Below are 25,834 nucleotides of genomic sequence, written 5' to 3' on the forward strand. Positions count from 1 at the left end.
AGCAAAGGAATGTTTAGGGTTTAGGATGGGTATGGGTTTTTGGGTAGCAAGTGAATTTTTATCGGTTTAGGGAGAGTATGGATTTTTGGGTAGCAATGGATTTGTTTGGGATTAGGGTAGCACAGGAATGTTTAGGGTTTAGCGTGGGTATGGGTATTTGGGTGCCAAGATAATATTTAGGGTTACAGTGGGTGTGAATATTTGGGTGGCAAGGGAATTTTTAGGGTTACAGTGGGTATGGGTCTTTTGGTTGGCAAGGGATTTGTTAGTGATTTAGGGAGGCAAGGGAATTTTTAGGTTTTAGGCTGGATATGGGTTTTTGATATGCAAGGAATTTTTAGGGTAGGGTGGCTATGGGTTATTGGATGGCACTGGAATTTTTTGTGTTTTTTGACTAGCCGATATCTTTTACACCAATTGACAAATCTTCACAAAATGTTTCCAAAAAAGTGTGCCGGTGATTCTAGCTTTGCATGGAAAGTTTCGGGGGCATAGAAAAGGCAAAGATAAAAAAGTGTTTTTCCCAAGTTAATAACCTAGCGTCTTTAGACACTCCTGCAGCTTGAACCGCTGTACAGAATTCAACACAATTTGGACGAAAGGTAGATTCTCTTTCAGAGATCAAACTTTTTCTTATTTAGTGTAAAACTGTTCAGTACTTTACGAGATATTATAGGAAACCAAATTTGTATATCTGGGCGTATGTGATACTTTTTTTGTAACTTAGTATAATGTTTAAAACCCATAAACTTTAAAAAAACACGAATACTCACTGGATGATGTCATCAGTAATGTCATTTGAGATATCATCGGTGATGTCATGTGTAATGTTACTTACCATGTCATGAGTGGTCTAATATGTGAGGTCATTAGCAGTGCATTGTGGGAGCATAAATTATAGTTATCTCAGGTGACTATAACTCCTGATTTTCACTGGTTTTGTACAAGTGAAGTCTGGACCTATTCAGTGAAATTCTTAGTTTTTTTAACATTAAGTAAGATGGCCATCACAATACACAGTGGGGGGTATAAACACAGGACCTGGTCTGGCATTGTGCAGCCACCACCCAAGCTTACTGCCCCTTACTTGCAATCAGCGGTCAAACTTATCTCCATTGATCCTTGTGATTGGTCTGATCACCACACCATCACCTTCCTCCTACCCAGCACCCATAAATCATGGACACCTCAACCTGTGATTCTCAAATGATGGGTATGGGACACCAAGAACCTCGACTACGAGAAACTGGCACCAAAACCGACATTCTAGATGATCTGGGACCTCTAAAATTAAAAAGAACCCAGATCAAGGACCGAAATCCCTGGTTCAACGGATCCCTTAACAATGAGAGGAGATCCCTTCGACAGATGGAACGGATCTGGAAACAACACCCATCTGCAGCACATCATAAACTCCTTCGACAGGCCAGAAATGCCTACAATAAGAAAATCCTTAACATTAAAAATAATTTTTTAGAACTGAACTGGAGAATGCCAAAAATCGATCTCGCAAGCTGTTCGACTCGGTCAAACACCAATGCAACAAACTAGCGAAAACCACCAAAGAAACACCTAAACCCCTAATCTCAAGCGAGGAATTCTCCACTTTCTTCTGTGAAAAAAATCTCTGCTCTAGGAAATGAACTTAAATCCTCATCCCACCACCAAAATCAAAATCAGCCAGCTTCACCTCCTCTCTCCGCATTGTCCTCTCCAACCTCACCAAAACACCGAGCGCACTGGTCCAACTTTAAAGTCTATGACAATCACTCTATCTCACAAATTCTTGCCTCCTTAAAACCGAACAATCACTTTAATGATCCTCTCCCCTCTAACTGCCTAGCTGCCGCCTCTCAGGCTATCATCCCTTCCTGGACTGCAATAATCAACGCCTCCCTCCTACAGGGCTCAATTCCTGATTTGCTCAAGACTGGCCAAGTTGTCCCCATCATAAAAAAGCCCACGCTGGTCCCTGCCACCGCTGAGAATTATAGATCCATATCTAACATCCCACTCCTTGCCAAAGTTCCGGAAAAATGTGTGCAACAGCAACTAAGTCTACATATTAACAACTTTCACCTGCTAGACGACTTCCAATCAGGTTTCAGACCTGGGCACAGCACAGAAACCACCCTCCTCCACATTGTGGATGACGCCCTCCAAGTCCTAGACCTAGGCAAAACCTGTCTTCTAATCCTTCTAGACCTTTCCTCTGCCTTTGATACGGTGAACCACGAAATTCTCCTAGAACGCCTCAAACTCACGATGGGATTGAATGGCACTGTCCTTGAATGGTTTAGATCCTTCCTCCGAAACCGCTCACAGAGAGACCTCATCAATGGTGAACTATCCCCCAACTCGCCGGTTTCTGTTGAAGTCCCACAAGGATCAACCCTCTCGCCCACCCTCTTCAGCCTTTACCTTGAACCGCTCACCGAGGTGCTTTGTGCTGCTAACATCTCCTACCTTATGTACGCCGACGATACACAGGTCTACATAAAAATCTCTTCCGATCTCCCCACCCAAACCCAATCCAGACATCCAGGAATGGATCAAGACCATCACAGCACTAAACTGCCCTCCTACCATTGTTGACTCGGTGAAATCCCTTGGAATAACCCTTGACAGCAGCTTGAATATGAAAGACCAAATAAACTCTATGGCCAAAACGGCTAGATTCCACCTGAGCTACCTAAGAAACCTAAAACCCTTCCTCGATGCGTCCGACCTTAAAACGGCAACCCAGGCCCTAGTCATTTCCAGACTTGAATATGGATGCTCTACTCTTGCAGGGCTACCCAAGAACTCTCTGGCCCCATTGAAAGCCTGCCTCAACACCGCCACCAGACTCCTAACAGGCTCAAAAGAATTTGACCACATCTCTCCCCACCTCAAAGCACTGAACTGACTTCCCCTTGAGGCCAGAACACAATTTAAACTGGCCTCCATTACTCACAAAGCTCTGTACTCCATGCAGCCCCTTGTATTTTTTATCTACTTGCTTTTTTCCCACATGTAGCTTCAACTATATACTGCGTGCTCGGCCTTTACATTGTATCCCAAACTTTCCCAATGTGATCCCTCCCATCCTTATGCTTTGTATTACTCCCACCTTAATCCTGTTAAGCGCTCTTATACCCTCACGGGTCTTGTTTGTGCTCTATAAAACTATAAAATAAAATAAAATAAATGACAATGCTCCCTCATTACAGCTTGTGGCTATTGTTCTGTACTTCCTGCCTGCCCTAAACACATCCACATTCTCCTTCCTAGCCTCTGTTGTCCAAGTCCGGGCACGCGGCCCCTCACTCCTGCCCTGCATGGTCTGATGTGCTACTACTGCCCTCCATTGAGCCGGATGTCCCTATTCACTCCCCCTGCCCTGCGGTATCCAATTCTATGCCTCATCATTGCCCTCCTGCTTAGCCTCTTTGCTTAGGTTACTGCCCCCTACTCCCATTCCACTTGCCCTTCGATATTTGTGTGCATGCCCCTGCTCCCTCCTTTCTGTCCATCATATTTCATGGACCTGCCACACTCCTATCTACTCTGAGTGTTCTGTTGTGCTGCCACTGCCCCTTCCACCTGCTTAGCATGGTCAGATGGCTGCCACCTGCCCCTGCCACCTCCAACCTGCCTGTGCAATTTCCATTCCCCATCCCCTCTCTCAAGTCCTCCATGGCCCATTTGCTTCCACTCCCATCTGCCCTTCATGCTCTGTTTTGCTGCAGCTGTTCCTCCCGCCGGCCCTGTGTGCTCTGTTGTGAAGCCCCTTCCCCTGTCCTCTTTTGCGGGTATCGAGCCCCTACCCCTCCCTTCTGACCTCCATGGTCATTTGTGCATGCCCCTGTCCCCTCCCTCTTGCCCACCAGGGATGTTGTGCTGCCACTAACCCTCCTGCTTGCCCTGAATGGTCTTCTAGGCTGCTACAACCCCTCCCACCTGCCCTGTGTACTCAGTTTATTGGCCCTGACCCCCACCTTTCCTCCAATGTCTCTGTGTATGCTGTTATAGTCTCACTGTTGTTTTCCATGGTGTGTTGTGCTTACAGTGCCCATCCCTCCTGCCCTTCATGGTCAGCTTGCTGCTCCTGCCCTGACCCCCATGCTCCGGGCCTCCATTTTCCATGTGCAGACCCCTATCCCCTCCCTCCTGCCTTGTATGGTCCTTTGGTGTGCCCCTGCCCCCTCCCTTCCTGCCCTTTGATGTTATGCTGCATCTGTCCCTCCTGTGTGTCCGATATATCATCTTGCTGCCCTTGCCCCTTTCTCCTCTGCTCTCGGTTGTCAAAGTGCATGGTCCTGTCCCACCCCATTGCTTTCCATGATCTGTTGTGCCGCACTGCCATCCCACTTGCCCTGTGCGTGTATTGTGCTGCTACAACCCCTGATGCCTGCTCTGTAAAGTCTGTTTGGTGCCCATGCCCATCTTCCTGTTGCCCTCTCTTATTTGAGTCCAAGTCCCTACCCCTTTCCTCCTGCCCTTCGTGATCCAATGTACCTTTGGGCTTAAACACATCAGGAGTCTCCTGCCTGAATCGGGCCCGTTGATATGTATGGTTGTTCTATCACTGCCTCTTCCTTCTGCCCTCAATGACCATTCAAGTTGCCACAGCCTCTTTTGTGTGCACTGCATGGTTGATTTGCTGCTCTTACCCCTTTCCTCTGCCATCCATGGTCTGTTGTTCTGCCACTGCCCCTCCTGCCTGCCCAGCATGGTCAACTTATTGCCTATGAATGAGATGATCTTATTGCCAGAGAAATTATAGCTAGTGCTAAAAGCAACTAAAATGAGGACATATTTCTGAGTTCCCAAATAGCGCCAAAGCACTTTTAGGAGGGAGGTGGTATTAGTTTGCCGGTTCCTCTGGTTCCAAGTTGGTGTGACTAGGACGCTTGCCGCATTTTGGGCGCTCTTGTATTTTTAGACAACTTACTGCTATTAGAATTCTGATTTTATTCTTAATGTGCTGCTACTGTGATTTTTAAAACTTTGGATGCTGCTACTGTTTTAATTGAATTTTAAAATGTTTGTTCACCTCCACACAAACATCACGCAACCCCCGGCTGCCTGGCTGGGACATCCTAGGCCACCATCTTGTTCACGGCACGCTCTAGCTGTCGGGGGGCAGTTCACTATAAGACATGCACGCTGCACAGACGGCACGCCCAAGGAAAGCCCATCTACACCCGTCTGCGCCCGTCAGCATCCTGTCTGTGCCCGTCATCATCCCAGAAGTGGCCAGCACCAGCCATGTTGCCCGTTTTCCCCCATAGCGTCTGGCGTGCGCCGGTGTTTGAGGCGCGCTAAGATCCTGTCAATTGGTGCTCACATGAGTAAGCGCGGACAGGAATGGAGGCAGAGGTGCAACTATCATTTTAATCATTCCTTGGGTGCTACTTCTCCTGCCACTCACGACCCTATCGCCCCTTAGAACTCCAGGTGTATTCAAGCTGCCCTAATTAATGCACAATCCCTGGTTAAACACGCAGCTGACATTTTCAAGCTGCTGGCCGACAGCCAGTTATATTTGCTATTTATATCGGAGACTTGGCTCAATGAGTTTTCGGCTCCAGTTATTGCCCTGGCCATCCCGGCAGGGTACAAAATAGCCAGGACTGGCCGCAAAACAAGCATAGGAGGGGGGTAGCAGTAGTATTTAGGGAGAATTGGATTTTTACGCAGGCAGAATCACATGAAATCATGGGTGGGGAAGCACTGGATCTCACCATCTCCACACACTTTTTACTAGGGGCCTCACTGATATATCGCCCTCCTGGCCCATCTAGCTCCTTCTTAAAAATGTTAGATGAAGCTATTGTGCCTAGAGCATTGCACTATTCAAACTATCTCCTTTTCTGAGACCTTAAAATTCATGTGGATTGTGCAGAGGACTCCGTCACAAGAGATCTGATGGATTCTTTAGACTTTGCCCACCTGACTCAATGGGTTCATTCCCTTTCACATTGCGGGGGGCATACTCTGGATGTAGTCTGCTCCAACTTTCCCATAGCGGTACAAGATCCTCTTCCGGTTCCTTGGTCCGATCATTATTTAATTCAATTTTTCTGGACCATCAAAGCTTCTTATCTGCCCTTGAGGTCTCCAGAGAGTAGACCTCCCCCATGTATGGAGTCCGCTGCTCTTGGCAGAGTGCTGTCAGATACTCGCCAGGTCGCTTCTGGAGTCCTGTCGGATGCGGTCAGGGGTTTTAATAATTGAATTTCGAGTGCAGTGGAACATTTTTCTACTTCGCTGGTCCATAAGGAAGTAAGAATTACTCCTTCCAAACCATGGTTTTCCAGCTAACTAAAAGCACATAAGAAATCATGCAAAAAGCTAGAACGTAGTTGGAGACTTGCCTACTGCCTGCAGGCCAAAATAGCACATAGGAAGTGTCAGAACAGCTATTATGCCACTATCAAGAGGGCCAAAGGCATTTTTTATGCGGAGCGCATTGCACAATCTATAAATAACTCTAAGGAAATCCTTGCAATTGTTCAGAGTTTCCTGAAGCAATGTGCGGAACGTTTGGTCATTCCTGCCTCTTACTCCTGGTGCGAGCAGTTATCTGACTTTTTTGTAGATAAAATACACAGTCCAGGATAGCTATGGCCCTGCAATTCTTGGGCAGGTGGAATACCTGCTCCGGGTAGTCTTAGATTTAGAACCAGCCCGCACTTGCCTGACAGTATTTTGGTAGACTGTTTGACCATTCTTAAATCTCTTAAATCAGGGTCCCCGGCCGATCCCTGTCTAACCAGGCAGCTGGCAGCAGTGGCGGAGGTGATTAATCCTGAAGTCAACAAAATCATTATTTTGTCACTTCAAACCGCTATGGTCCCAATGGAATGGAAACAGGCAAAACTTCTCCCCCTGCTAATAAAACCCTCTCTAAACCCCGCCACTCTGGACAGCTATCGATCAATCTCACTCCTCCCGGCTGTGGCGAAGGTGCGCCTAAGAAGGCAGCCTACAAACAGCTTTCCACGTTTGTTGAGTCCTTTGCACCCTCCACCCCGCACAGCCTGATTTTATTGGACCTCACTGCCGCGTTCAACACGGTACCTCATCGCCAACTCCTAGCAATCCTGTCCAGCATTAGAATTTCCAGGCTGGTATGGGACTGGATTGAATCCTTTTTGACTAATAGAACGTAACAAGTTTGGCTGCCACCTTTCTCTTCTTCACCCAGAAACATGTCCATGGGCTTCCCGCAGAGCTCAACCCTGAGCCCCCTCCTCTTTAATGTCTATATGACGCAGCTAATCTATCTGGCGGAAGGGCTGGGTGCGAAAATCATAGCATATGCCGATGATACTCAGCTTCTTTTCACATGGAAGAAAAATGATGTATCTCCTGTCCTAGCCAAAAACTGTCGGACTGAAGTTTTTAAATGGTTAGCGATGGCCCAACTCAAATGCAACAAGGATAAGTCTGAGGTACTCCTCTATGGGTCTTTCCCGCTGCATTTTTAGGATAACCTGTGGCCCGAGGGTTATCCTATGCTGAAGTCCATTGGAAGGCCAGCAAAAAATCTGGAGGACCTCAGCTTTATAACGCAGATCAACAAACTGGCGGGAGTAAGCTTCGGCACTCTGAAACTCCTCAAGAAATTCTTGCCACTACCGCCGAAAGCTGCTAAAGAAATGGTGGCCGTGCTCTCATTCTTTCGCGGTTAGACTATGCCAATGCTCTTACATTGGTCTTGCTGGATACTAGCGAAAAAAGCTTCAGACCGTCCAGAATGCGGCCGCTAGAATACTACTGGGTATTCCGGGTAGGTCCAGTGCTAAGCAACCTCTCCGCGATTTGCACTGGCTTCTGGTTGACCAGCATGTTCTGTTTAAGGCCCTTACCATCGCTCACGGTGCCCTTTTCAAATCAGGGCCTATGTATCTCAGGAGACGCTTTGAGTTTTATGTCCCTCCCAGACACCTTTGTTCCATGGGACAATGCCTTGTGGTTATTCCTCGCCACCGCCTCGTCAGAATGGGAGGCAGCTCCCTTTCAGTTAGGGCGGCGAAGGCCTGGAATAGTCTGCCCTTTGAGCTCAGAAACAACCAGGACCTTAGGCTGTTTAAAAAGCAGCTTAAAACATTGCTTTTTAATTAACTCTCCAGCCAGGGCGTACGCCATCCTCTCTCCTCCAAGTTGGCTTGCGCGCCGGGACACTTCCGAGTATCCGTGCACGTTACAAATGGTGGATAACATAGCATTAATTTATCTTTTTTTTAATAGATAGTTGTTCATTTGATTATTTGTTATACTTAAGGGAGAAGATGTGACATTATGACCAGAGCTGCAGACTTTGCAATTGGGGAACCAGGTTTGAGTTTTGGCGTCAGCTCAACATCCTGTGATTCTGGACAAATCACTCAATTTATTAAGAATAGAGAAAGGGGACCCCCTGTAAACTAGTAGCAAGTTCCTAGGTCAGGGCAATAATATTTCAAATATAACAAATCCTAGGCAACTTGAGGGTTTTATCTGCCTCGGGACCCTGATTATCGAGACCCTTCTTTCCCCTGATCTTTCTCTCCACAACTTACCCAACTGGTAAACCTAATCGATGACATACCAAGATTATCTGGATCTAGAATTTATCTAAGGTCTCTCAGGGTCCCGAGTGGTGTCCTGTAACCACCAGTACATCAAACCTGCTCAATCTTGAAGTGCCCCATAATTTGGGCTATTTGTTCAAGGTCTATTCATTTGCAGACCTCGATCTTTTTCCTATCAGTACTTACACATGAAAAGTGTGATACTTTTACTCATCAACTGCAGGCGCCATCTATCATTGGCCTCCGAAATATAGTGCACACCTTTCTGAACCCATTTTATCCCTTTTGAACTATTTCCCTTGCGTCACCTTGCGCCCATGCTTCACTGTTTTTTAGAATTTGCCAGAGGTTCTCCAGAAGAAGGCGTGTGTAACGCCGAAACGCGCGTAGAGATTACCCTTTAACCCACTGTTTTTGTTGTTTGGTCTTTTCATTCAATTTTATATTATTGTATATGTACTGTATTCACATTATTTTATGTTCTATATTGTTTTAGACATTATTGTTATTCATTGTACTCTCACCGACCCCTCTTCAGGTTTGGCTTTTTTTGGACCCTACACCAACAACACGCTCTTTGAAACAGATGAACGTTATCTCCATGTGGTTTTTATTTTTCATATGTATCTGTTTTTTTAAATAAATGATCAATATATGTTTTTTTAAACTTCCCATTACACTGTCATATTGATTAAACATGTGTTGATGTACCTGAGAATTTTCAGGACCCTCAAGTTGCCTAGGATTTGTTATATTTGAAATAAAAACAAATCACTCAATTTCCCCATGCCTAAAAACACAATTAATGTGTACTTGAGTAATGATGCTGATGTAATGCACTCAAATACTTCAGGGTCAAGTCTGCGCTACTTAGTCCGCAAACAAAAAAGAAATGTGTTTTGCAGTCTTCTGACATTGGCTATACTTGGGCTACATTTTGGTGATATGTGTCCTATATTCAGACTCTTTTTTACGTACTGGCTATCATGGGAGACTTATCTGTTTTGTAGCTCCCTAATTTCCTCATTTACTGCAGTACCTCAGTAAAAAATTGTTTCAGTTTTCTACTTCCATTCTATCAAGATGGCGTTCAGATGTGCCACACTTTTGGCACAGATTCAGAATGTTAGCTATTTAGTTGCTCATTAGAAAACAATAGTAAAGCTGATGATCACCAGGGAGTTATCTGCTGCTGGTGTTGAAAGTGCATGTTTCAGTCTGCATCTCAGATTTTTTTAATGAAATAGAAGAAGAAGATATTTGAGAAATCACTTAAAATTTGTCCTAATTTTTCTTTCTACAGCACTGACCATAATTTCTACGACAAACTGAACCCCCTCATTTTGGGGCATATTACCAAGCAGCGCGATAGCCAATTATCGCCGCTTTAGCGGCCGTATTCAGCCGCTAAGCGGCGTTAATTCTATGGCTCTATTAGGAAGCTGTCGCTAACAGCAGTTAGCGACAGCTTTAGGCGATAGTGAGCGGTTTGGGTCCCGCTTTGCATGTCAGCGATATTTATCGCTAATGACATGCAAAGTGGGCGTACCCAACCTGTTAGCGACTGAAAGCAGTTGCTAACGTCGCTTTCGCCTATTAGCAAGGCAGGCTTAGCGATGGGGATATTCCCTCTATCGCCAAAAACTAACGCCTGCTCTGACCAGTTCTTAGCCATGTTATCCAATGGAAGGTGGATAACATGGCTAAGAGCATTTTGTCGCTAATGCGTGAATATCGCTGTATTCTCAGCGATATTCACGATATCGGCGGAAAATTTATCGCTTTGGAGATAAACGTTGCTAATAGCACGTTATCTCAGCGATAATTTTCAGCGATGCTTAGCGATAAAAAATGTGTTGCTAAGCCTAGTTAACGATAAATATCGCTAATCGTTGGTAATATGTTCCTTTACATGTTAGTCTGGGAGGCTGCAGTAGAACACAAGGGAATCTACTGACAGGCTGCTCCTGTTGGAAGTACATGATTTACTGGGAATTTCAGAATTCATTTTCATATGGCTGAATGAGATAGTGTGAATGTAAAGAAAATATGCCCTGCATTTTAGCTTCTGGAGCACCTTATATAATCTCTATAGGAAAACGTAGATTTTGCCCATCCTTGATGGTCAGAAAATCTGTATTTTATTAAAGATACAGAGGCTAATATTGTTGCAATCTTCTTTATTTAGTTACCACACAGCCACTTTAAAAACGTAGAACATTTCCAAGTAGAACATTCCAACCTTAAAAAAGCCAGAACACTCTGATCTCTTCCTTCTTTTTAAAACCTTTTCAAATATAACTTTTTCTTAAACTATGCTCCAAAACAGCAGCAAGAAAAGTTTGAAACAAGCAAATCCAAAATCCCCTTTCATGGACGGTTTCATCTCCAGACCACAGCTTTGCAATGTAGGAAAACTCCATGTTCCTTATCCTCTTCTTCTATTGTTGACCACGTCCTTCAAAATAATATAAAAAATGTAAATGCGTGTTGAGTTCAGGCTGGGAATAATATTACCCACCGTGTCTTTATTAAAGTCCAGATTTTCCGATCACCAAGGTTGGGTAAAAACTACATTTTATATCAAGACTGGACGCCAACATTGCAAGTTTAAAGATTTTTATGCAAATAACAATCTGCATTCTCAACAGGCTTGAAGTAAAATCTGTGAAAGACTACATCATGCGACAAATTTGCACATCTCAAAATGTTTTATGAAGGCATATGCATATAGGCTTGTGAAGCAGATGCTCCTCTTACAGAATGTGCTCTAAACATGCTCACATCCACTCCAGAATTCCTCATCACCTCTTTCACACATCTTGCCAATGTTGGAGATGACACACCCTTGTGAGGTTTTCTGAAGAAAATCAACAACTGCTTTACATTCACCATTCTCAAATGTAAGGTTCTCCTTTTGTACTCCTTCACACAGCAGACCACACACAAATTCACATAATCATCGAAATAAGGATAGAACATAGTTTGTGAATTTGTCTTGGTTCTTCTGTTAGAAACAGGCACCCTCAGGAGAAAAAATTATGTTTGATATTTCCAATGCTCTTATATCTGAAACTCTTCTATAAGATACTAAACATAGCAAAGTTGTTAACTTGTGTGACAATAACTTTAGACTTTATAAGCCATTTGCACCCATGTCATCTAAGTACCTCAGTACTTTTGATACATCCCATAAATAATTATTTCTAGAAATTGGAGGTTTTGATATTCTTATACTCCTTATAAGTCTCTTGCCCAACACATCTTGTCCTACAGAACTACCATTTAATAGAATATGACCAGCATCAATCGCCGATCGATGAACATTGATAGTTTTATAAGATAGACCTCTTCCAAACAATTCTGACAGATAATTTGCTATCTCTACGATATCCGCTGAAAGAGGATCAAAATTCGTATCCACACACCAGCAAACCCATTTTTGCCATGCCAATCTATACATCTTACGAGTGCCCGGTACCCATTATTCCTTGTTAAGATGTGATGCTCCCTGTGAAAGTCCTTGCACCTCCCAGATTCCTCTGAAATTCTCCATTGCATCATGCTCAAATGACCCTCTAGCACCAAGTTTGTAGTTCTCTTGTTGGGCCTAATAAGATCTCTGGGAGTACTGGCAACAGGATCGGGTAGTCCACCAACATTTCTAACAACATAGGGTACCACACTTGCAACTTCCAAAGTGGTGTCACTAGAACCCCCGTCTCCTTCCACTAGCGAGCCATCATAGCTACCCGTGTTATCATTGAAAATGGTGGGAAGGCATATCCCATCAGACTTCTCCAATCCTGCCTCAAAGTGTCTATTCCTGCAGACTCCGGGACCAGGCGCCAACAGTAAAATGTCTTAAACTGGGTATTCCTTCTGTCTGCAAACAGCTCCTCCTGACAAGGTCCCCAAAGATCCATCAACTTCAAGAAAATTCCTCTTTCCAGAGACCAATTGCAAGAATCCCTGCAATTCCTTGAAACCAAACTGCCTCCACATTGCTCAGACAAGGAATATGTTCTGCCTGTACTACAATGCTCTGTCTCAAACAATAGTCCCAGAGCATCTTGACCAAATCTGCCAAATCCTTTGATTTTGGACCCCATAATTTGTTCACATATCTCACAGTTAACACATTGCCCATTTTTAAAAGAACAGAACACCTCGCAGTGTTCTTTATAAAACTCTTTATCACAAAAGATCCTGATAGACGTTCCAAACAATTTATGTACAGGTTCTTCTCTCTCTCTGTCTCTCCTATTCCATGCTTCCATATTTTTTAACCACTGGTTCAATTCTTCCTTGGCATCCTCTGAAAGAACCCCTTCCTCTGAATATCTCAACACTTGCCTCAGATTTTTACTCTTCAAATGTTGGAGAGCATGATAATTCAAAGGTCCTGGAAAAATGACTTGATTTGTAGAAGATAACAAGCCTATTAATCTTGCTAGCATTCTCAGCGATATTTTTCCCATTAGCAAAATATTTCTTAATTCCTTCTTTATATACTTTTACCTCAACTTACTAGCGCCTTCAGTGCTTTTACGGGTGGGTGGTAGACACCTTTTGGTTATAGGATTGTGATTTTAAAAAGAAGCAATGTACTTTTTAAATTAATTTTGTTTAGTAAAACCTGTACAATTACCTTATAATCGTCCAGCGTTTCCGGTCCATCACGGCTCAATGTGTTGCTTGTACAGAGAAACGCTGTAGGCCACACCCCCTTCACACACACTCCACACCCACTTCCGGCCCGCTGGCGGGAGCGTGGCAGGAGCCGTGAAAGAATATAAACAAGATGCCAAGCTGGATGCATAGTGTATGCGTGAACGCAAAAAACTAGCCCCTCTTCGCCCGTCCTTGAACGAACGGGCCCGGGGGCCGCTCCTTATGCTTATTTTTGCCAATATTTCAGGAGGGAATTACTTTCCTATCAAAATCATTATTGTATCAATTACATCTCTTTTCTTCTCTAGAGAAAGAGAATATTCTAGCTCCTAGACTCACTTTTCCAGAGATTGATATTAAAACTCATCCTTTGCCCAGCACACCCTCAACTATTGTTACTGCAACATAAGCTATTAAGGAGCCAAAATGCCTTAAGGTTCGATATTTGAACACCCGATCTAAGGTGAGATACCAGCTGGACATTTTTCAGCTCTTAGACTTTGACAAGCCAGACATCCTTCTTCTTACAGAAACATGGTTTACTGAGGAATCTGTCCCCGATATCTTGACCGCAATTCCGGACAAGCATTATATTGTGCAGGCTAATCTCCTTTCAGGAAAAAATGACAGAGGGCTGGCAGCTATAATACATCACAATTAACAGTTTACCTCCTTGGTAATCAAGGGCCCACCCTTAGTTGATAGTTTAGTCTTAAAATTGTAATCCCCCCAGTTTCCTTTTATGTGTGCCCTTTTCTATAGATCACCTCAACATATGCCTTCATTTCCCCAAGTGTTGGGCGAAATAATATCTAATTTTGTCATAAGTAACACCAGAATTCTGATAATTGGGGATTTTAATTATTGGCCAATGACGCTGGAGAGTGTCCCAGCTCAAAGGCACTGACTGAGCTTTTAACCGGGATGAATTGTACCCAGCACATTAAGGCTGGAACACACATAAAAGGCCATGTCCTCGATCAAATATGGAAAATCCAACTTGGATAGCTCTACCCCACTGATCTCTCCTTGTATCTGGTGTGATCATTTTTTAATAACGTTCTCTCTTAGTGCCACTTTTCCTTCAAAACCACTAAACTCTAAGAACGTGGTGTCTAGAAATTGGTGACATATGAATATGGACCAATTTAGATCGCTGTTAATAGATACAGCTACATCTGCACTTGAGGCATTTCAGACCCAGGCAGAGAGCATTAAGACTTGGCTCGAGCGGGTCAGTGATTGTACAGCCCCTCTTAAGAAAATCACCATTTTAAGACCCCATGACTCCCAACGTTGGTTCTCCGATTACCTAAAAAATAAGAAACTTATCTTAAGACAGGCAGAACACGTTTGGAGACATCATTATCTTCCTGACAAGAAGGCTTTATACGTAGCTCTCCAGAAAGAATACAAAAAAGAGATTATTCGATCCAAGGATTGCTATTTTTCAGAAAAAAATTGTTAATTCATCTAACAAACCCAAAGAAATGTTCTCTATTGTGGATGAGCTCTCTAAACCCGACAGGGTCATGCTGAAGCCAGTCCCGGCACATAGTATTTCTGACTTCTGGAATTCCTCTTTTATTGAGAAAATTGCAGTCATTAAAGCCAGTATTCCCCCTTCTAGTTCCTCTATGTATAATTTGAACACTTATCAGAATAAAAACCAGTTGGATCATATTCTTTTGATTTCGAAGGAGACCATTCTAGATCTACTTAAAAAGGTCGATTCTGGTTCACCTACGGACTGTTGTCCTTCCCACATTCTTCTAGAAGATTTTTCTACTTGCCCTGATCCCCCTCTATCGCTTCTTAATAATTCAATTAATCTTGGTATTGTTCCTGATAAATTTAAAAATGCGGAAATGATTCCCATTTTGAAAAAACTGGGTGCGGATCCGTCTGTCCTGAGGAATTACCACCCCATTTCCCTCCTACCCCACCTGAGCAAAGTCCTTGAGGCATATGTGGTCAGTTGCCTTAGTTCATTTATCGAACAGCATCAGATCTTGGATTCCCACCAGGCAGGTTTTAGACCTGTCCATTCTACGGAATCTGTTATACTTACTGTTATGGATGAAGGCCCTGGTCCTTTTTGATTTATCAGCAGCCTTCGACATGGTCGATCATAACATTCTGATTGACCGTGTCAGAAGGGGCTGGCGTTATGTTGGCTTTCCTCTTTCCTCACTAACTGCCTTCAAGCGGTGAGGCTGGCTAATTTCTCTTCCAACAAGAGGGAACTGACCTGTGGGGTCCCTCAGGGCTCCTCTCTTTCTCCCCTCTTTTTAACTTGTACCTGCTCCAGTTAATTCGATCCCTGAGAGAAAAAGGGGTTGGGACTTTCAACTATGCTGACCACCTTCTATTGGTGTTTGAAATTGATTTGTCAGCATCGTCAGTTGCCCACTTTCAATCCACCATGATTTTTATTAGGGATTGGATGAATCATTGCCAACTTAAGCTCAATCCTGATAAAACCGAGCTGATTCTCACAGGTGGCTCCTCTAACCCAACGAACACTAACTTTTGGCCAACTTCCCTAGGCAACCCTCCGGAGCCGGCAGAATCTGCAAAAAGCCTAGGCATCATGATTTCTAACGATCTGTAAATGAATTCCCAGATAAGCTCAGTAGTTTCTGCTAGCTTCTTCCAACTACGGAGAATAAGGAAGATCAGTAGATTTCTGTCTAGGGAGGCTCTGACCTTGGTTATTCTAGCACTGGTGATTTCCCGATTGGATTATGCCAACTCTCTATACTGCGGCATTCCGGCCTACCAACTCAGATTCTTCAGTTGGTTCAAAACCAAGCCGCCAGACTTATTTTCCATCAACCTAAATGGCAGCATGTGACCCCGATAACGAAAAACCTACACTGGCTTCCTATAGCCAAAAGGTGTGTCTTTAAGTTGGGATGCACCATTTTTAAAGCCCTTCTCGGCCACAGCCCTGCTTTGATTTTGGCCAGAATTCAAAGATATATCCCCGCCCGGGCCTTGCGCTCCTTCCACCAAAACCGGTTGATTATTCCCCCATTTAAATGCATAAAGCTAGGAGGCCTTTGATTTGCTGTCATAGGGCCTCAGTTTTGGAACTCTCTCCCTGTGGAGATCAGATTGATTCCAACTTACGGACAGTTTAGAAAGATGCTTAAGACCTATCGGTTTGCTCAAGCCTACAACACTTAATTTCTGCTTTCCGTAATCCTTCTCTCCGCCTCACTAGCGCCATGAAACCGATTGGTGAACGTGCGCTTTACAAGAGCTTTTAACATAACGTATACTTTCTCCTTCGGTATTCTCAATTGTCCCTGTACTGTGTCTCTCATGAATCCTAGGAACTAAGTCACCTGGCTTGGGATTAGACACAATTTCTGTCTGTTCACCACAAATCCAAGGTCCTCCAGTAAGGTTTTTGCCATAAGAGTATGATCCAATATCTTTGATCTCTTCTGATCCATTAGAAGGATGTCGTCTAGATAAATAATTGGACGTACACCACGGTCCCTCAAGCAGGCTGCTACCAGTTGCAGAACCTTGGTGAAACACCAGGGGGCCGACAAGAGACCGAAAGGCAGACAAACAAGGCTCCACATTCTTCCACTCCACCTGGACTGAAGGTATCTTTGATGATGTTCCCAAATAGGAATTGTCAGATATGCATCCCTTAAATCTAGCCTTGTTAGCCAATCACCTGATTGCAGCACATCCCTTATTACATGTAAACCTTCCATTTTTAAATGATGATATTCTACCCAGTCATTCAAACTCTTCAAATGTATTACTGGTCTCACACCTTTTTCTTTTTTCTGTACCCAAACAATATTGCTCACAAACCCTTTTAGAGCAGGCCTCGCCTCTATAATGGCAACTTTGTTTTAGATCCTGTACTTCCTTGTTCATCAATTTTGTTACTTCTTTGTTGAATCTTATTATTTCTGGAATATGATCCCGAACTGGTTCTCCCACAAAACCTATGCAATATCCCTTTTCTGTTTCCAACTCCCAGTGATCTCTTGTTTCCCTTAACCAGTTGTTGAAAAACTGAGCAAGTCTGCCGCCCAGTTTTATAGGGGTAACAATAGGACTAGACCTAGCTGATTCACATGTATGACTTTCCCATGATAATTCTCTTCCTTTATATAGTTGTCTTTGAGGGTTAAACCCTCCTGATTGATATGGTGATTGAAATAGGTTTGGTTTAAACCCCCTTGAAAATGAGGTCCTAGTAGTGCCTTGGCCTCGACCCCTTGTTCGCCCAGCCCGCTAAATGGCATCTGTCATAAACCTTTTTAATCTCTCTTTGAGATTTTTGTAGTGAGCTGAAAGTCTCTACATATTTCAATATCTACTTAATGCAATCATACCAAAATAGTAGAGCATTAGCCACTTGCCCTTCCTCGTTATTAGCTAACTCTACCAATTCAGGGTCTATTTTTAGAAGGAATCTTTTCTTTCTCTCCACTGAAATGGCTGTATTAGCATTGCCTAAGAGACAGACTGCTCGCTGCATCCATTTTCTAAATTTCTCCACGGTAAGGAGTGATTTTCCCACAAAAGCCTCCTCAGCCTTGTTAAAATGTTTTGTTATTGGGCCTTATAGATTCAGTAACCTATCTTGACACATATGTAGACCTTTATCAAGGCCTTCCTAGGGTCACATCCTCCCTTACAAATGAATGCTATAATCTTAGCATCCAAATATGGAGTTTGCATTACCTTATTGGCTAACATGGGTCTTGGACGTAATTGTTCATCTTTAGTGTTTTGCTTTCTAATCCAGAATTGCATATACTCAGCCACATGAGCAGCTGGTGACCATTCAGGAGAAAGAGGATGTTTTATTAAAGTAGGATCAAACATGTAAGTAATGCCCCATTCTGCCCATCGCCACCTTTCTCCAAGGAGTCTGCCTTCTGTGTCACAATCCCCTCAGAATGATCTGAATCAAAATCTGATGAGCAACTTAATTCCACTTCCACGCTCCACGAGGAGTTGTTACAGTGCACAACTGTATGTTTGTGTGCTTTAATATGTTGATTACTTTTGTCTGGACCCTTACATTGGTCCCCTTGTGTGTGCTCGACACCACCCAATTTCATACCTATAGAAATCTTATTTTTAGAATCTGTAAACTTCCCTCATTTGATTTGAGACACAGAAGATTAAGGGTCATATTACCAACAACTAGCGATATTTATCGCTAAATGGGCTTAGGGACTTTTTTTTATCGCCAAGCATCGCCGGATATTATCGCAGAGATAACGTGCTATTAGCAACGTTTATCTCTAAAGCGATAAAATATCCGGCGATAGCGACGAAATGCGTGAATATCGCTGAAAATACAGCGATATTCACGCATTAACGCCAATAGGGTCTTAGCCATAATATCCACCTCTCTATGGATATAATGGCTAAGTACTGGTCTGAGCAGGCGTTAGCTTTTGGAGATCTTCGCGCTTAGCTCAATTATTTCCATTGCTACGCTGCGTTGATAATAGGCGATAGCGATGTTAGCGACTGTTTTTTTGTCGCAAACAGGTTGGGTACGCTAACTTTGCATGTCATTAGCGATAAATATTGCTGACATGCAAAGCGGGCCCCAAACCACTCGCTATCACCTAAAAGCTGTCGCTAACTGATTTTAGCGACAGCTTGCTAATAGGGCGATGAACTTAAAGCGGCGATAATTTCATTTTGCCCGCCTTGATAATATGCCCCTTAATGTGTTTATGTTTTGTATTCACCTTACCTCCTTTCCTAATATGGGAATCTTCCCCAGCTGACCAAACTCTTTCATCATAAATAAACCTCCTTTCTTGTAGTAGAGCCTCTCATTTTTAAAATCCATTTTACCATCCAAATCCTGCGAGAATTTCTGCAGCATTCCTGATAGTTTGTCTTCTAAAGATGCCTCCATTGTCTCAGAGATATTTCCCTCATCCATCTGATTTTTTTCTCACAAATAAGACCACAATTGTTTAAATTCTCAACTTTTTCTCACAGTAAATACCATAAGCATCCCCCTAAGCATACCCAAGGTAAATGACAAGCTGATTCTGAGGTTAACGGTGAAACCATCAACTTGTATTTGCTCATATTGACAATATAACGTAATTAGAGGTTTCCCAAGCCTCTAAAATAACCGCCCGAACAACGTGTCACAACGTAGAATGACATGTGAACAAAACCTCTATTTCAATTCTTTCTGCCTGCCTAGACTGTGGAAACTTTAGTTCTGTTTCAGTCCGTTTTAGAGTAGTTTAATTATTTTTCTATGCGTAGGTCAGGGAGAGGCACTCAGAGGCCACGACTTCCCTCCACCAACCTCCGACATCAAGGCGTCCTCCTTGGGTTTTTAGCACAAGAACGCACAGCAACCTTCAAGCATCTAAGTGATGAAGGACAGTCTCCAGGGAGCGCTGGTCACGTCCCCAACTGCCACCAAGGCGGTAAGTCAAATAAAATCACTCAACTTACTTTTTCACTTCCACAAGTGAGACAAATAATCTGCATCGACAAACACAATCCAGTCAAACAGTCTTAGTGTGACAAAGCATGCATAAAAGGTCAAACGGCAAGTTCACACAAGTTTAAGACCAGATATTATGGCAAGACCAGATATTACCATGAATACTCCTTGTGATTCCAAACATACAAGTATACAACATCAACCACACTGCGTGGTATATCTATATTATTAGCATAATCAAGCAGTTAAAACTTATCTGATCTGTGGCAACCAAAAATAGAAGGAGGAGATCAGAGTGTTCTAGCCTTTTATTAGGTTGGAATATTTTCTTGGAAATGTTCTAAGTTCTTTAAAGTGGCTGTGCAGTAGCTAAATAAAGAAGATTGCAATAATGTTGGCCTCCAGTCTTGACATAAAATCATGAGCAAACAGCTTTCTATTAAGCACGATTCATTAAATCCCAGCAGAAGGCTTTTTAGAAATGTAATATCACCTTAGAACACACCACTATTCTTAAAATTAGTTTGGTACCATCAACAAATGATACATTTTATAACTAAGATCTGTTTTTTATGACCCTCAGACCTGCCATTCACTACAATGCATTTCAATGGGGTGCGATCATGCATATTGATCCCAAGATGGATGCCAACACTTCTTGGTTGAAGTGGTGGCAGCCAATCAAATTTCAGTAGCATTTCAGTAGATTTTTGGACTACCAGATATCTATATTTTTTAAACTTGAACATCTCTGAAACTACTGAATGAATGTATACCGAATTTAAAAAAGCATGCTTTCTGGACCAACATCTAGCTTTCTGCCAAATTTTGTGTTATTCTGTTCAGCGGTTCAGGCTGTAGTCATGTTAAAAAAAATGAAAAGTCCCCGTAGACTTAACATGGGGAAAACACGTTTTGGGACCCACTTTTTCTTGCCCAACACTTGATGAATTACCTCGAAACTTTCAACATAGGAGCAGAGCTAAAAAGGGGAGGTTTTTTGTAAATTTTGTGATGGTTCATCAAGTGGTGCCAAAGTTATTGGCAAAACAAAAAATGCTTTTCCAATGAAAATATTTTTTTTATGGTAACACCAAATGTTAGAGGGTCATCATAGTTAGATTCGGTGCTAAAAAATCCAGCCAGCCTTTGATGTGAGGGGCTGAAGGATGAGTAATTAAGGTATTAAGTGATCATTGAGAGGTGAGCACAGGGCCTGGCCATAGACGAGTCCATGTGGCCTATCTCCCTTCTGCCCATGGACAAAGGTTGGTAGACAGAGTACCTTGCCATGTTTCGCCAAATTATAAATCAGCCCTATAGTCTGAATCGGAAAGTATAGTTTAGGTTAGCATATAAACAAAAGTTAGTTTACTCAGTGCCAAGATTGACACCTACATCTTAATATCAAAACAGGTCAATATAAGGTTTTGTAGTAAATAGTCTCTCTTCAAAGTGTGTTACAAAATCCCTGAATGCAGTTTGCTCACTGGCTGAAAGATGGGCACCTTTTACATGCACATCTGAGAAACCTGAAACCTTTCACTCAGTCATGGGCTTCCTCGTAATAGTAATAAAAGCATAAAACTTGTGGTCACAGTTTAATATTGCTTGTTTAAAATGTTTTAGTCTTCATCCCGTGTCCAGTTAGGCATGCATGCCTTTATAAATGGTCTCTGTGGTTGCTTCTGAACGGGATAATAAAAAGATGTATAAATTGATAGACACTCTAAACTGTCAATAAAACAACCTGTTCTGTCGTTAGAAGGACGATAACAGACTGGTCCCCATCCTCACTAATCAGTTAGCCAATGTTTTCAAATTCTCCCACCATATCCATCATAAAAGTGTCCTTGATCTCAAGGAGACTGCAATAAGGGTGAGTGAAACAACATTTTAAAAAATCTTCAAATAGTTCTTAACAAATTTGCAGCTTTAGGAAAGTCACATCTTTGTTTCATTTGTAACATCTGCATTGAAAACATCTTAGCAAAAGGTGAACTTGCTGCAGTATAGCCAACATTTGCTGTTCTGTATTGAAAGTTCTCATCAAATGTGCATTTGAATGGCCACATTCAGGGCACATTTTCAAGATTTGCTGGTTCCAGCAGAGTATTGGAAATTATGGCTACATTTATCTTGCAATGAAGAAAAGTAATGAATGACAACTGGTGACTGTGTCAACCTTCCCAATTGGAAAAAAATCGTGAACTCACAAAACTTTGCTGACAAAATAAATACAATTACGCATCCCCTAATGGGTATAGTTCAGATGACTGAGCTCCACACCAGGGCCCCTAAATTTGAGCTTATTCTAGCTATTCAATAACTCGACAATGCAAATGAGGATCTATTGTCATTGCTTATTGCACCTGCATCATTTCTTCCGGCCTCTACTCATCTCTTTTGCACAATTGTAAATTTCCCAGTAGGTGGGCCCTCAATAGGCTGCCTTTTGTTCACAAGCAATCTTTCTCCTGTCTGAGAATGTCATAGTTTCACTATATTTTCTTAATGAGGCCATAAAGCTGCAGTTGCTATGTCATTTATACTCCAGTGGTGTAACGAAACTTGAGGGGCCCACCTGCAAAGTGCATGAAGGGAGCCCTCTCCGACCACACTCAGGAGCTCTGCTGACAGGGTATTGGGCTGAAGGGGCTCCCTAGAGCTCGGGGGCCCCCCGCACCGCGGGTGCTGCGGGGGCCTTTGTTACGCCCTTGTTATACTCCAGTACATATTCCTGTAAAATATCAAGCAAAACACCTGAATACATTTGGTGATCCTTATTGAAGGGTTGTTAACATGCACCTGGTGTTAACATGCAAGTAGGCTGCACTATAATCTGTGAGTAAAATAGATGTACATCACCTTTACTACATTGTACGTTTGGAGCAGGCATGCTTTTAACACAATTTTCCTTATACTTGTGTAATGGATATTTACAAGCCCCTATCTCCACAGGAACTTCACTTTTAGTGACGTCTGTGTGCGAATATGTGCTTCGCCTTATTTACAGGGCAGCGTTAAGCCACTTAACATGGCTTAACGCTGCCTTGTAAATAAGGCCCCTTTTCATCCTATTCTTAGCGTGAAAGGGGTGGGCAATAGGTGTTAAGGTGGGCGATCCAACCCAACACCCATTGCTTTTGATGCAGTCCCATATTTACAAGGGCGGCCTAAGTATGAGGCAGTGCCAAAATTAAGACCATGGACAACAAGGTCTTAAACAGGTGCAACAAGGAGAAATGTTGAATATTTCCTTGTTTTTGCTGTTTCCATGTGTGCTGCGTTGTGCAGCGCACATAGAAACAGTAAAAGCCTTTGACTGTTTATGTGAAGGAAGGTGTCCCTTCCTGCACATACACAATCAATAAAAAAATGACATTTTACAACTTCTATGTGTGCTGCATTAAGCAGCACACATAGAAGTTTCAAAACGACATTTAAAGATTATTTATATACAGGAATGGACACCTTCCTACACATAAGCAATCTTCCCCTCAAAGTGGACACCCTTGCACTATGGTGCAAGGGACCTTACGTTGGTGCTAGGCTGCTAAATTTAGTGCCAGAGTAGGGGGAAACACAGGGCTGCACCACATTGTTGTAAATATGTTGCAGCCCGGCATTTCAGAAGTGGCAGAGCATGGCGTTAAGCCAAGAAGGCTCCCCCACATTTCTAATAAATATGCCCCTTAGTCTGTTGTGTATCCTATGGGGTGAGGTAAATGGTATGAAACCCTATCTTGTAAATATTGAGAGATCACTTTTCCTTTTATGTTTCTGAATATGCACTCTACCATTCAAACACACGCCACTTATAACGACTGCCAAACATCCATTTCCATTAAGTTATGATTATATTAAAGACATTTTGTGTTCGAAGACATTGGTGACCACTATAGGTAAATATCTTATTTTAGTTGTGTAGTAAGTAGCTACGAGACTGACACAAATTGTAAAATTGTATGTAATGAGCCTTTAGTGCTGCTCTACGGAAATTTCATGGTAATGGTTTGGCACTTGTATGTTTCAACGAGTGCGCAGGACATTTGGGTAGCAATGTCAATGATGACTATGGCCCTATCTGTGAATTTATTGTTTAGAATTGTTATTTTATTTTACATATTCAATTTTAAAGTTATTCAAACGTGTTAATTTAATACATATAAGAAACGCCACAATGTCATATAAATGTAGCGAGCCCATCTTTGCAGGAAGACAATTCACAATTGAAATCGACACATAACACATAGTAGTACTTAATTTCTCTTCCATTAGAAATTGGATGGTTGGACACCAAATAAGCTATAATGGCCTTCCAGACCTAAAATTATTCAATTGGCACAAAATATTGCAGTATTTATCGAAGATTTTAGTTATAACTGACATAGATTCGGGGCATTAGAGAAGAAACTTTTAAGCTAACTATGCACGTTTGCTTAAACTTTTACTACACTGTAACACTGAGAGAACTCTTGTAACTAGCACAATACTATTACACTATGACTATGGAGCACACTTTATATTGTGTCTTAGGGTACTTGGAATATACTCAGAATTGAAAGTTAATCCTTATGCCTAAAGTTGCTGTCAGAAATTTTACCTATATCCACTGAGTAAAGTAGAACTTCTACTAGAAACGTCACCCTACAAGTATATTCTATCACAATTGGGGATATTCTAGACATATCCAAGACAATGTCTGGTATAAATTACGGGTGTGTGAAATTTGCATGATTTGCTTTCAGGGAATTCTATGAAATTTTGGGAAAATAACACAAAATTACAGGCAAGTACGCAAAATACAAATATGTCTTTTAGCACTATTTTTTAAAGAAAAATGTGTCATCACATCAATTTTCGAAGTGAAGACACATTTTGCTGTAAAAATACAAAGGAACAAAAGACAAGTGAAGCGACCAACAACCGCACATATTCTGGATGTTCACATTACTCACATGCTCGCAGTAAAACTTCTGTGAAATACTACAGGAGTACCACCCGTAAACCAGGTCAGGAACAGGGTGGGAAGGTAGAGAAAACAAACAATATCCCAACAGGTATTATTCTGGAGACAATTAAGCATGTATGCTGAAAGCATTGCTGATACAGAAATAAGGAGACTTGAATCAAATTAGGTATTGGTTGTTATTTATCATATACTTTTTAGAAGAATGAAGGGGGAGAGAAAATACAGTTATAACAGCACTGTACGAAAAAATCAATAACAACCCGATGGTACTTGGTGCTCAGGTGTGTGCAGGTGACATAGGTGGCGACGCAAGTGACAATAATGGACAGCGTGAACGGCGCAAGGTGAGTAATTATGCAAATATATATAGTGAGTAGGAACACGTGGCTCGATGGTAATTTCAGTTATGAAAGTGACTGATTTAGATAGTTAGCGATTCAAATGAGCCATCATAGAGACTGCGCCATGTATTGCGTTGTGTTGTCGACGACGTTTCAATCCTCTTCAAATGGGATCGTCTTCAGGGCGGGGTTGTGTAGTTAGGAGGGTGCTGGATTCAGATGAAGGTGAGCGAAAGGCTCAATGGTTCAAAGGTGGGTCAATTCCGACTAAGGGGACGCGATCTAAATTAGGAGGCAAACGCGACGTGGGTGATTGGAGCACCGTCCGTGGAGATCTAGTGCTTTAGGATAGAAGCGTCCGAGGGGCTGGGGCAGGTGTGTAGGCGATCTGAATTAGAAGGCAAGAGCGGCGTGGGTGAATAGAGCACCGTCCGTGGAGGCCTTGTGCTTCAGGGTTGAAGCGTCCAAGGGTCTGACGCAGGTAGGTAATTTTTGTGTTTTGCAATTAAGTTTATTATTGAAGCTCCATATTCCTAGTAAATTTGAAAGCCCCCATCTTGTCAAAAAACGGTGAAATAAGCAGTCACACCTGCATGTATATTTCCTGCGTGAAGAGGCACCTGAGATGTATAGCTGAGCATATACCTGATTATTAGCAATGCCTTTGATTAATTTATTTTTATGATAAAAACCCTTTTAAGCCATTTGCCTTCTGTATCTTTCAAAACAACCACACAATTGTAAGATACAATGATAGACTATATACTTTTGAGGATGTTTTTCAGAATCTGGTGGTGTCTCTTTA

This window comes from Lissotriton helveticus, chromosome 6, assembly GCF_964261635.1.
Source record: "Lissotriton helveticus chromosome 6, aLisHel1.1, whole genome shotgun sequence".
Classification (NCBI taxonomy): Eukaryota; Metazoa; Chordata; class Amphibia; order Caudata; family Salamandridae; genus Lissotriton; species Lissotriton helveticus.